The sequence below is a fragment of the Equus asinus genome, chromosome 25 (assembly GCF_041296235.1).
Source record: "Equus asinus isolate D_3611 breed Donkey chromosome 25, EquAss-T2T_v2, whole genome shotgun sequence".
Taxonomy (NCBI): Eukaryota; Metazoa; Chordata; class Mammalia; order Perissodactyla; family Equidae; genus Equus; species Equus asinus.
Window position 1 is genome coordinate 36,363,302 of NC_091814.1, and position 13,621 is coordinate 36,376,922.

A 13,621-nucleotide genomic window follows, 5' to 3' on the forward strand; every position below is an offset into this window, starting at 1 on the left:
CCTGCACATCTAATTTATAATTTGATTTGGGGTAGAATTCAGGATTCACAATAATTTTCCTTCAGAAATTTGAAGGATTTGTCCCACTATTTTCTACCTTCAAATATTGTCAATGACTTGTCCAATGTCATTCTTCTTCTGATCCTTTGCGTGTGATCTATTTTTTCCTGTCTGGAAGGTTTTATGATTTCATGATTTCACATTTCAGAGTGATGTGCCTTGGTGTGGGCCTGTGTGGGTCCTTTCAAACTGTATTCAGTTAAGTGAAAATTTCTGGTAGTCTTTCTTTAATAACCCCCTCTCCAGTCTTTTGTTGTTTTCTCTGTGGAATTTCCATGAGTAGAATGTTGGACCCCTTGAATTCATCTTCTAATTCCCTTATCTCTTCTGTTTTGGTTCAGCATTTAGTCCTCTCACTCCATTCTACGAGATTCCTTGGCTTTATCTTCTAACTATTCTATGGAGTTATTTATTTTAGCTGTTGTTTTTTAATTTGCAGAAGGTTTTCTTCTTTTCTGATCACTCTTTTCTTTTAATGGTGGGTTGGGGAAGGGAGACAGTCCAACTGTTCCTTATACAATCCTCAACCATTTTCTGAGTTTTCACCACAACACTTCACCCCTGCCTTGTGTTGTATGCGTGATGCTGGTGAGTCCTGAGCCTGTCTCAGGCTCTCTGTGGGTGGGCAGCATTGTTACTCATCAGCGTCTGTGGGCACTCGGGTCCCGCCCTCATCTACTCTCTGTTTCTGCCACTCCTCTCCATTTGCTTTCAGTTTTCATTTATTGCGGTTTAGATGTTGCATCAAAGATGAAGTTTGTGTTTTGAATCTTAACACTTTATGCCATTTCAGATAATTTCTGAGATAAGAAGGGGACAGAAATATCTATTTTGCTATTATAAAACCAAAAATCCTTGGGATATATTTTAAAGGCATAACATAGTTTTTCACCTAACAAAGATCAGACTGAAAAACCATCCTTGACTCTATACTTGCTCTTAAGTCTAATATAGAACTATAACTCTCTCTTTATAATTACACATGTGTAGCCTGATATTTATTTACACAATGAGGAAAATTGTAGCAGCACAAGCTTGCCTCAACTTGAGGGGTTAAATTACAGCTTTATTAAATCAAAATATCTGCTTATCTGAATCCACCCATTTCTGCAAAATTAGATAAGCCTTGCCCTTATCCTGGGCTTAAGCTTAGGCTCTTGACTAGATGTTTTCCACAGCTATGGATTAATCTGAAACTGGACAAGAATTTCTCTGTCTACCCACCGTTGCCTCATGTAAGTTGCAATTTAAACTTTTTTTTTTTTTTTCCTTAATGGAGGCACACCATTCATCACCACTTAGAAGAGCTTGGTCTGGCCAAGTGGAAACTGTTTCTCCATGGGTCCCATTACAGGTGTCAGGAGGTACCAGGTGGTGGGGTGCTATTGCCCATTTCCAACGTGATAGGTATTTGAAACTGTAGCCTTTTGCAACTTTGAACCCCTTGTGATGTTTGGGAAATTCCCCGCTTTATGATGAATCTGTGTCCCCGAAGTTGAAGTCAGAATACTGGTCTTTCCATTTTCTCTTGTGGCTGAAGCACAGCTGTACGACCTAGCCTCCACCAATGAGGCCCACTCACGCAAGACTTCAATTCAGAAGCTAATGGCATGAGGAAGTTGTTGTGGGGCGTCCAGCCTGGTAAAGGCGGAAGCAGAGACAGCCATTCCACAAAGGCAGCATGACAGAGGTCTAGTAATGGCATCAGGGGTGCAAACTGTGGGGTCTCTGCCCACTGGTGGCGTCTTCACTGGGGCAGATCTATGGTATAATTGGGGCATTGTGCCAGGTAGCATAGCCTCTAACCCTGCTTTTCTGGTACTCCTCTCCACCTTCTGGAATATTTTGATATTCTGTAAAAAATTGATTTTTTGTAAACTAGCCAGGGTGTCAATCTTCCTGATTCACCCATTAGAGATGGAATACAACATCTTTTCTCACCTGTGTTGTTTCCATTGTTTCTGACATCTAGTTTGAGTTTGGATTTTGTTCACCCTTTTTGTTACCTTGCTGGCTTGCAATTGGCTTTATTTCGTGTGAAGAAAAGGCACTTCTAGTTGATTTTGAAGTTCTGAGGCCAAGAAGCCAAAGACTATATTCTCAGAAACCATTTCTAAGTAGTCTGAAGCAGGGCACATGAAGTGTGGATCAGACTGGGTTTAGTTTCCGACCTTGCGGGGCCTCCCAGTGAATTGTGTTCCCTGCACTGTGCAGCGTTACTTGGAAGATGTGGTGACCCTCAGTGATTCCTCATATTAGAATTCTTCCAACAAAATGTAGTGGTACCAGGGCTGAGTAAGTTTATCCTTTGCCGTGAATTCTTACGAAAACATTTATTTCAGCATATATTTTCACCTCCTTTTTTCTCAGAAACATTCTTAGAAGCTAAAAATTCTTCCTGCTTTCTGAAGAGTGGCAAAATACTGACTAATCACCGATATCCTGCTCCTTCAGCAGTTCAGGAGGTGAAGATGGTTCTCCTGTCTCAAAATAGATGGCTAGTCCCAGAGAATTCCTGCTTGTGCCCTGAGGAGATCCAAATGGCGTGATTATTTTGTTTCAGCCAGTGGCTCAACCCTGATTTCAGGACTTCGTCTCTGCTATGGAAATTCGGCCATTGCCTGGGATTCCCACGTTTTGCTCTGCAGTTCTGTGCCTTGGGGAAAATCCCTCACGTATTTTGCTCCTGGGGACAACTTGGAGGTGGCCAGTCAGAACTAATTATAAGGGGTACGTATTTTCTTTCATTTTGTATAACTGAGGGAAAAAGTATTTGAGTGCAGCAACTCAGGAATGCAGTGAACATTATGGATATTTGCGTCTTGTTTATAGCTTATTTTAAAACTAGTGGTCTCCAAACATTTCTGGTTGCTTCTTGAGTATGTCTCTTCAATGTGTATATATTAGTGTATACATGATATTCATGAGCTTCTCTAACAATGCATTATACGTATATATAAAAGTAGACAAAAATAGTAATAGGTTACATTAAAATTGATATAAATAGAAGTTTTAGTGTTTTCTTCTTCCCCCCTGATGGATTGTATTGTGTGTCACTTAAGGTCTACAGATCCCATTTTGGAGACGACTGTGCTTGTCTATGTGTGGACAGGGCAAATGGGAAATAAGATGTCTGAGCGTTCTCCAAGGAAGCATCCTAGTTTTGAAAAGATTACGGGTGTGCATCCTGCCCACATTCTCATGTAATGAGGATATGCTTTCTGCTCTTGCCCTTGCCTTACCATATACCTCTCTCGTGGGTTCCTCCTCCTGCAGAGGGGGCAGAGTGGTAGAACAGGAAGGGAATTGATAAGGCTCTGGAGTGCGGAAATTGCAGCTCTGCCGTGAACTAATCTCGCAACTTAGTGCAAGTAACCTGACCTCTTTCAGCCTTGGTTTTCTGGGTTGGGGGCCTTCAAGCCAAAGGAGCAGGCTTGGGAGCTGATGAAGCACATTCTTTCCCTGACCAAGTGTAAAGTACTGTCCAATCTATTATGAGAAGCTGGTGTGTTTAAGAAGGACCAAGATATTCTTCGGTTGGAAGGGAGGTAGTGTTGGCGCTATGAGACTCACCGGAAGATAGCGCTGGAGATTCCTGAAAGCGGAGCTCCTGTGTAAGGCACGGTATCAATGTCAGACTACCATCTATGACCTTCCTGCAGAGGGTCATCTAACTTTCGGCTCCTGGGGTGGAAAACTCATTTGTTTTTAAAAGTAGACCATTCATTCCATTAAGAAAAAGTTGATCTGAGACTGTGTATTTAATACTTGAAAACTAAGAAATAATACACAAATGTAGCATGAAATAATTTACATTTATAGATGTACATGGCACCCCTTTAACAAATCTGAAGACAATGATTATGTTCCTCTTAGCCTCCTTTAAGATAAACATGCTCGATTCTTTAAATAAACCCTCACATTCAATGACTTTCTGACCCCTTGGTATCCTATTTGCTCTTCTCTGAATACTCTGGAATTGGTTTGAGGGTTACTGGTTCCCAAAAGGAGACTCCTCGAGTTGATTTTCTGAGCAGGCACCAGTGTCTGGAGAGCACCGCCTCACTGTGGGAAGACCCATTTCTACTCCTTCTTGTCCATCCACTCATTCCAAGGAGTCTTTTTGAAAGCAGGCAGGGCTTCAAGTGTTCTGGAGGGAACTCCATTCTTCACTGGTTTCCAGGTAGCCGGCTTGAAGACTGAAACCTGAGTAGTAGATGATGCATTTTTGGATTTTACTCCCATTGTGTCTTTCTGCCAGGCTTGGATCTCCAAAAGTTCAATTTGGCCAGTTTTCTTGGATAATAAAACTTGTTCACATATCTGGTTTGCTCTGCCAGCCTAGATTCTGACCTCATCTTTGCCCTCAGGACTCCCAATAACATTTTGCTCTGCATACCCAAACCCCAGACCTAATTTCTCCAGAATTGCTTGTCTTATGGTCATCTTGAGCTTGGAACAGCAGTCTCTCATTCCACTCAATTCCTCTACCTCTTAATGGCTGGGCAATTTATTGCACATTTAAAATATTCAGGTTTGTATTGTCTGTTACCTTTATAAGCCCATGTCTTGTCTGTCTAGCTGAATTATACACATTCCGTAGGTAGGAACTAGAGGTTTTGCATCTTTATATCCAATACAATGCTTATTGTATATTCTTGAACTAATTAAATGCTTAATAAATGTTTGTTGAGCTGAAGCAAGATATTACTTCTACCTTAAGGTACTTTGGAGAATTATTAGACTTTTTGGGCCAGTCACTATTTTTATACCTTTAAGAATTTCTATGTTTCTCCTTTTTGTTAACTTTGTAAGTTGTATAACAGATTCTGCATCCCTTTTAGTTTTGGTTTTCAGGAAAATTATACCTAAGTTCACTTACTGTGCTTGGCTCCCTGCTCCCCTTACTCCCCTCAGTTTTAATTTCCCATTTCTATTATACCAATTTTTCTGTCTCTCTCTTTTATTTTTTAGCAAGACATTTTTAATCATTTTGAGGGAGAAAGATATTATGAATATGCTTGGATAAGTCTCTTTTTAACAGAAATCAAAATTTTAAATTTATTTTCCATTTCAACATTTGGAAAGTATTAAAGGAACTGAACTAAAAACGTAAGAGGCAGAGAAGTTCTAGATGCCTACCCATTAAAGAAATATTCATCATTTTTGCAAGACAAACTGATTGTAATTTTTTTTGAAAGGTAATGTAATCTAAGGTGAACTGAATAACTGGAACTTCAGAGGGAAAAGAAACTAAAAGATTCGTGTATTTCAAATAATGCTACTAAATTACCTGGAATAGAGCCATCTGGACAAATTCCATGTTAATACATGAAAGAAAGACAAGCAATTTCCTTGGAGTATACCTGCATGAACTATCTTCCAAAATAGATAGAATACGAGTTTGGAGAATAATGAGAAATATTGAACCTAAATCAATGTTAATGGCTCTGCGGGACATGGAGTGGCTATAAAATAATCAAAAGTCTTGTGTGCTGTTTTTGAAGTTATTCTTACTTATTTTGGAGTCCTTTCTCCATACTACCATAATGTTGTAACAAGGTGAAAATGGCATGTTTCATAAAATCTGCACTGGAAATTAGAATATATTCCTTATCCAAGTTTCATGGGAATTTGTTTTATACTACTTACTTTAGAACTTTAGTCTTACATTGTTCTCTGATTGATTCAACAAAATAATTATATACAGGAGATACAAATGAGTAAGACCTGGAAATTGACCTTCAAAAACTTTTTGTGTAATAGGGAGCTCATAGTCTGGAATTAATCTAATTATATCAGTTACATTCTTCAAATATATGATGTGTGGCCCAAGAGAAGTATGATGTCATGTTATACCCTGATACCCCCTTGTTGTGTTGAGTAGCAGTAACAACTCACAGAAAAATAAGGATTTTAACAAGAGGGTACAACCTTGCTATCAAACTTTTGAGTTAACCCTACCATAAGTCACTGAGGTGTATAATTCCAAAAAAAAGATCACAACCATAAAGGAATTAAAAAGGAATAAAAAATTATTAAGTTCCAGTCTCAGCCGGCATGTAGATAATTCTGAGTGACTGGCACAGTGTGATCCAAATAGTTGGTGTTCCACAAATACTTAATGTTTGATTGATTGATATAGAAGAGTAACTAACCTATTGGAGGCTTGAGATCAGGGTCTCTAGATCACATTAGTTTATAAATCAGTTCACGTATACATTGCAGAAGGAGTGCCGTGTTCCGCTAGAGGCATGAAGGATATTGTTAGACATTAGGATGGCAGTGATAAAGGAGAAATGTATGAATGAAAGTTACAACAGCAGTGGGGTCTGGGTCTGGTATGAGAAGGAGAATAGTAGAGTTCCCAGATCTGAAAAGATGATTATTTGGTGGTTGGAAGTCACTCAAGAGATAGTAAGCATTAAGAAGTAATCTCTGAATTCCCCTAGCCATGATTTTTAAGTGACTGGGAGATGAAAGATCAAAGACAATGACCAAGGTAAGATAGAGGACCACCTTTGGGGAATAGTTGTAGGCAGACAGAGTCAATGACCCATCAGATGAAGTATATCAATTACTGAGGACACCAGGACATCTCAAGTCAGTTTTCAAGTACTAATAAATCTAGCAGGGGAAATAAGACAGTGTTAAAAACTATAGCCCAAGGAAACTGTCAAAAGAAGTATACAATCAAAGTACTGTAGAACATCAAAGACTAAATTTAAGGGAACTAACATTGAGTAAATGCATACCACGTGCCAAGAACATGCTAGCTATTTTTTTTTTAAATGAACAGGAGGACAATATCGTTTCTGACTGGAGGATCAAATTAGGCTTTATCATTAATGTCTCTAAAATAGATGCTTGGTTGCAGAACCAAATCTTGAGTCAAATGATCTGGATTCTAATTTGCCACTTAATCATTGTGCTATTTTGGGCAAATCACTTAAAAAGGATTCTTAATTTGTAAAGATGGCACTAGTTGTATAACCTTACAGAGTGATGGGGAGCACTATTAAATGAGATGAACTTAAAAATGATTTGAAAGTTGTAAAACCTTATACAAATGTAAGTTATCATTTATAACAAATGGACATCATTCTGTATAAATTTTAGATGTTCAATAAATTTTAGATGTTCAGAAAAAAATGGAAAATTTGAAATCAACCCTGTTATTATCACTGCTGCCAAGTGATTATAATGTGGCTTATTTCCTTCTAACAGCAAGAGATCCATTATACTTTGCTTTATTAATGGGAAAGGAAGTCTAGTTATCAGAATAGCTGAATCGATTTTATATTGGGTTATTTTCTAAGTAATTTCCTTGAAATAGGATTCTAAAATACCAATTGGTATTTAACTGATATTCATGTTGATGAATATGCCAAATTCAACTTGACTTAGCATAAATATTAAAAAGACTTTTGGCTCCTTATCAGATCTAGCAAGGAATATTTAAGAGTCAGACATTGCTGGGATAATGGAAAACCAAAGAGATCAATGAGTTGCTTTAATGAAAGATTTATTATTTATATGTATGTATTGTGATTTCTCTTATAGGTTTAATCTTGGTAGCATTAGATGTTGGTTTTAGGGAGGGGTATTTTCAGAGAGAATAAAGATAATACAGTCTCTGTCTTATTCTGCTTCCAGAGTTAAGACTCCTGTGTAAGTTGAGGAGCCAATTCTTTGGGTGGACTCTGTTCAAAACTGGTGGCCTTGGAGGTCATCTGATAAATGGGTTATCATAACATACCCAAGTGTGATATATACTTTCTCCAAATCCAAAGGGTCCTGCCAAATGCTGTACCTCTTTTTTTGTCTTTCCTACCAGAGAGGTTTATCTGGCATGCCCCAAACCATTGTACTCCTAGAAATTTCACAGAAGTGGCAGGCCCCCGGACCCTTGGGATTTTACTCCAATTCTTTTGTATGCAAGGGTCTTACTAGGTGTATATAGCGTCCTTGTCAATTTCTGGACTTGTCATTTAGTCCAAATTAGTATGTTGTCATTAATATAGTGCCAGCCCTGGTGGTCTAGTGGTTAAGATTTGGTGCTGTAGTCACCTTAGTCCAGGTTATTTTCCCAGTCAGGGAACCACATCTTCTGTTTGTTGGTTGTCATCCTGTGGCGGCCGTGTGTTTGCTGTGATGCTGAAACCTATGCCACTGGTATTTCTAATACCAGGAGGGTCACCCATGGTGGACAGGTTTCAGCAGAGCTTCCAGATTAGACAGACTAGGAAGAAAGACCTGGCCACCCACTTCTGAAAAAAATTGGCCATAAAAACCCCACGAATAGCAGTGGAGCATTGTCTGATAGAGTGCTGGAAGAGGAGAAGGTGGTGCAAAAAGACTGGGCAGGGTTCTGCTCTGCTGTGCACAAAGTCACTAGGAATTGCAATCGACCTGATGGCACTAACAACAACAGTAATAAGGTATACCAGCATGAAGAAAGGATGATTAAGGGAAACTGGGGAAATAATCACTTTATGTGTGTGGAGGGGAAGGTTCGTGAACCTTTGAATGATGTGCAGCAGATTTGGGTGGAAACACAATGTACCATTTGGGCTCCACAGGTGCTCATCTAAGCAAGGACCAGACTGCGTTTGGAATCCCCTGATATCAGTGTTATCTTATACCTTATATCTAACAGTTCTCAAAGACTGAGAATTTCCCATGACCCAGGGCAGCTTACTCTAGGAAGTGGTCTCAGACCCAATGGGGAGAAACAGAAGGAATACACCCCATATATCCTTATGGAGATAATTCAATGTCCTTACTCAAGGGACTGGCCTTTGCTTCAATGAATGGACTCAGTTCCTAGCAATTACTTGGATCTGGAAACTGTGGGTAAGTCATACTTTCTTATAGTAGTGACTGATTTCATGTTTTTGCCAGCTTTTGATATTTTTGATTATATAGATCAAGCAAAAGTTAGTTTGCTTTTCTACAAAGGTGACAAGACAATTCAATGGAGGAAAGAACAGTATTTTCAACGAATGATACTGGGAAAACTATACATCCACATTCAATTGGATGAAGTTGAACTCCCAAATCTCTTTACATACAAAAATTAACTGAAAATGTATCATAGACTTAAATGTTGGGAGAAAACATAGGAGTAAATTCTCATGATCTTGTGTTAGGCAAAGGTTTCTTAGATATGATACCAAAAGCACAAGCAAAAGAAAAAATAGATGAGTTAGATTTATCAAAATAAAGAAATTTACGCTGCAATGACACTATTGAAAAAGTGAAAAGATAATCTGTAGAATGGGAGATAATATTTACAAATCACATATCAGATAAGAGACTTGTGTTTAGAATATACAGAGAACTCTTACAACTCAACAACAGAAAGACAAACTAAATTTTAAAATAGGCAAAGCATTTGAATAGACATATCTCTAAAGAAAATACATGAATGGCCTATAAGCATATGGAAAGATGATCAACATCATTAACGGTTAAGAAATACAAATCAAAATCACAATGAGATACTATTTCATACTATTAGGATAGCTAAAATAAAGAGAAAGGCAATAATAAGTGTTTGTGAGATTGTGGAGAAACTGCAATCCTTTTGCATTGCTGGAGGGATTGTAAAATGGTGCAGCCACTTTGGAAGACACTTTGACACTTCCTCAAAATGTTAACCAGAGAGACCCAGCAATTCCACTCACAGGTTTATACTCCAGAGAATCGAAAACATATGCCACTCAAAAACTTGTAAACAGTGTGCATTGTAGCATTATTCATAATAGCTCAAAGTGGAAGCTACTGATAGATGGATAAACAAAATGTTTAAATGGATAAACAAAATATTCATACAATGGAATATTATTTAGCAATAAAAATAAGTAAAGCACTGACATGCTATAACATAGATAGACATTTAAAATATTATACTAAATGAAAGAAGCTAGTCCAAAAGGCCACATGTTTTATTATTCCATTTATGTGAAATGCCCAGAATATCATAAAGATAAAAAGTAGACTAGTGGTTGTCAGGAGGTTGAAGGAGAGAGGGAATGGGGAGTGTCTGCTAATGGGTAAAGGGGTTCTTTTTGTGGTGAAGAAATGTTCTAAAATCATGGTGATGTTTGCACAACTCTGTGAATATACTAAAAAACAATGAATTGTACACTTTGAAGGATGAATTTCATGGTATGTAAATTAAATCTCAATAGTTATTTAAAAAACTTAGATGGCTCTTTACCTAAGAATGCCATGATCTATTAGCTCTCATCGTAGATCCCAGTAGATCAAAACACTTTGGTTGTCCCTCCAGTCTTGTGATCCATTGCAATAAATATGACCATCTTGCCTGTGACAGTGAAGTGCCTCCATTTTGCCTCTGCATTCCAGGATCCCACCATCCCCATTGATATAAGGAATCCAAATCCACATAGCATCCTCCATCACTCCAAATTACAGAAGACATCTAGAACAGAATTTCTCAAAGCTGCTGCTGCCCTTTTCACATGATTATAGTAACTGTCTTTATGAAGAGAATGTCCTAAAAACCTTCTCCTGGAAGAGTTAGATGGAGGTTCTTGAACCATACACAATAAATCCATTTTAACATTTACGCTTCCTTGAGCTTTCTCCTCTCTCCTTCAATACTATGCCAAAGACATTCTATCACACCTGTTTCATTTACTGTAGGCCACAGTCAAGGGCGCACTTCAAAGAACTTCCCCATCAAGCCATTTGGAACTCTTCCATGTGCTCTTGCCAAAATATTGAACCCTGAGTCCAGGGTTAGTGCTCCCTTGTTAGTAAATTCTCCTCTCTCTAATTATATATTCTGTGCCCTCCATCCCACTTCATACTGTCAAAATCCGGGACATAGTCACCAGGTTCTGCAATTCCTTCGGTGTGCAGGCTCTTTTCTCTGGAGCCTGTTCCTCTCTGCTCAGGCTATGCTAAGACCCGACTCAGCTTTTAGCCAGGAGGCAATGAGGAAGAGGCAAGTTTTGTGGAGAACCAGATAAATTTCTGCCGTCATGCTGTTTTGCATATTTCCTAATGAAAAGCTCACCAACTTCATATATACTCACAGTATGCTCATATTTTGTGTCAAATTATAAAAATATCAACTTGGTAATATTTCAGATGTGTACTTTTGGCTATGAAGAAATTTTTGCGATGGTAATTGTGGAAAAATGATCACCAAACAAATTATTCTTAATCTTGCCCAGAAAATTCAAGTCATGATTGTTTAGTAAAATAACATACTTACAAAACAAATTGACGTAATCATTTTACCTGACCTTTCAGTGGAAATTTAATCAGAGAGTATATTAGACTATTGATCAAGACTAAATTCAGAGACTATTGATCAAGCGGAGGAAGAAGGCAAAGATACTCATTTGGGATCGTTTTCAGCTGTGTTTCCCCAGAGGGTGACCCTAACCCAAAGAATTAAGCGAAAGTGGCTGATTTGGGATCTGTGTTCCTACGAAGCACAGAGTATAAGTGAGACAGGAAAGGAAAAGATGCTGAGTCAGAGCACATTAATGAGTAGTTACCTCTGTGGGCAGCAGGCACCTAATCCCTCTGGGGGTCTCTGGGAGATGGTGTGCATGCGGAACCCCTCAGAATGATCTCACCCAAGGAACAAGGGGGCTGAGGCACTATTCTCCAACTCTCAACTGTCCTAGAAGGCTGCCTCGAAGGGTGTTGACTCCATAGCACTTCTGGCCATCCCCGCTCACCCTCAAAATGCCCTTAGGTGGCGACTTACAGGTGTCTGCAGTTGAACACCTTTAGCCTGTATGAAAACAGTGAGTACCAGGGGATGTGGGCAGGATCTCAATAAATTTCAGCTGAAAAAATAAGCCAATCCCTCATTCTTTAGTATTTGGCTCTCAAAATCACATATTTAATGATATTTTTTATTCTCTTCTCAGTGGAGAATTGAGAAGTGAATAGAAGGATCATTTAATAATGATATATGAACCCTCGTCCAACCACACTATAAACACCATGAGAGCAAGGGGTTTGTTTTTTTGATCACTGTGATGTCTCCAGTATCTAGCAGAATACTCAATTAATGTTTGACAACACCATGTCTACTACTAACGTTATCTAAATGGAAAGTTTCTCTCTCCCTTTTAATTTTTAAAATTATGGTTCAGAGCCTTCTACAAAGTATTAATCAGTTAACCAGGGCCTGGTAAAAAGTAGGCGCTCAGCAAATATTAGTAGAATGAATAAATGAACCAGAGGAAGTCATTACTAGACAGTGTTACATCTTTAGTCATGCTATATTTATTTTAATCTGTTCTAATATTCAGCTATTGCAAATATTACTATGTTAAATTTTAATGGAAGCCAGAGTGCTTAGTCTGCGGGTAGAACTAGAAGATACAATTCTCTTATAAATGATACACGAGTCTATTCAGCCTGCATATATTATTAGTTCTCGTGTATTTAGAATTTCAGATTATGCAGTTTATGTCTACATTAAGGATTATTTTGACTTTTGATGCAAACGCACACACAGACACACACACACGCGCACTCACACAACTAGCCATTCTCCTTTATTCTCTTCATGGAGATATAGAAGATTCCTCTGAGTTCAGAATAATTCATATTTGGCCCTGGACTATGTTAAATAATTTATTCTTGGAAACTTTTCTTAAAGATTTTCCCCTTAGGTTTTTGAAATTGGTTTGTATGCCCTGAATAAAGATCAATTGAAAGTGTAGGGGAGCCTGACTCAGAAAAATTTGGGGTAGAGAGGAGAAACCAACCTGAAATTAAAATGGGCTTCACACGATCCACAGAATATAGATTTGGCTTCTGTTTTCTGTGTCATGTACCTGTATTTGCAGTGTTTGGTGTCTTCTTCATCTTAATTCTTTTTTTTCTCTCTTTGGCCAGGACTGTATCTGTCTACATACAGCTTAATTGATGCATGACCTGGCTAATTCCCCTGGTTTCTTACAAGTAGAAAAAGATGGAGGTAATTTGATGTCTGTTATCCCACTGGGAGGGAGTTGTCTGTGAGGTGAGGGTACATAGATTTTTCTCCATTGTTTTTTTTTCCCTAAGCATTTAACAATGAATAGCGATCTAACGCTTGCAAGTTGGTCTCAAAATAATCTCTAGTTACAAATTAGCTACCTAAAATTATTTATAAGTAACTTCTGGTGGCACTGTTATTGCAAATATCTGTGGCTGTACTATGCAAAATACATATTTAGCTTTGTAATGAATTGTATCCCTTGAAAAATAACTGTAAGTGAACATAGGGTGAAGCTAGGTTTTGTGGAACCCAAAGATTATACTTTTGAGAGAATTCTTTTAAAAAAAGAATGCAATATTATTCCAAAATTAGATATAAAAGTGAATATTTATTTAGAATGAGAAATCACAACATATTACAAAATAATCAAAACTGGAAAATCCTACCTACCACAAAACCTGGACAAATAACATAGCTTGCTATTATTAACTACCTGACACATACGCATGGTAATTTTTTCCTGTATTTTTGACTGCATATTTTTGAAAGTCTCTTTTCATAACAGCTGTAAAATTT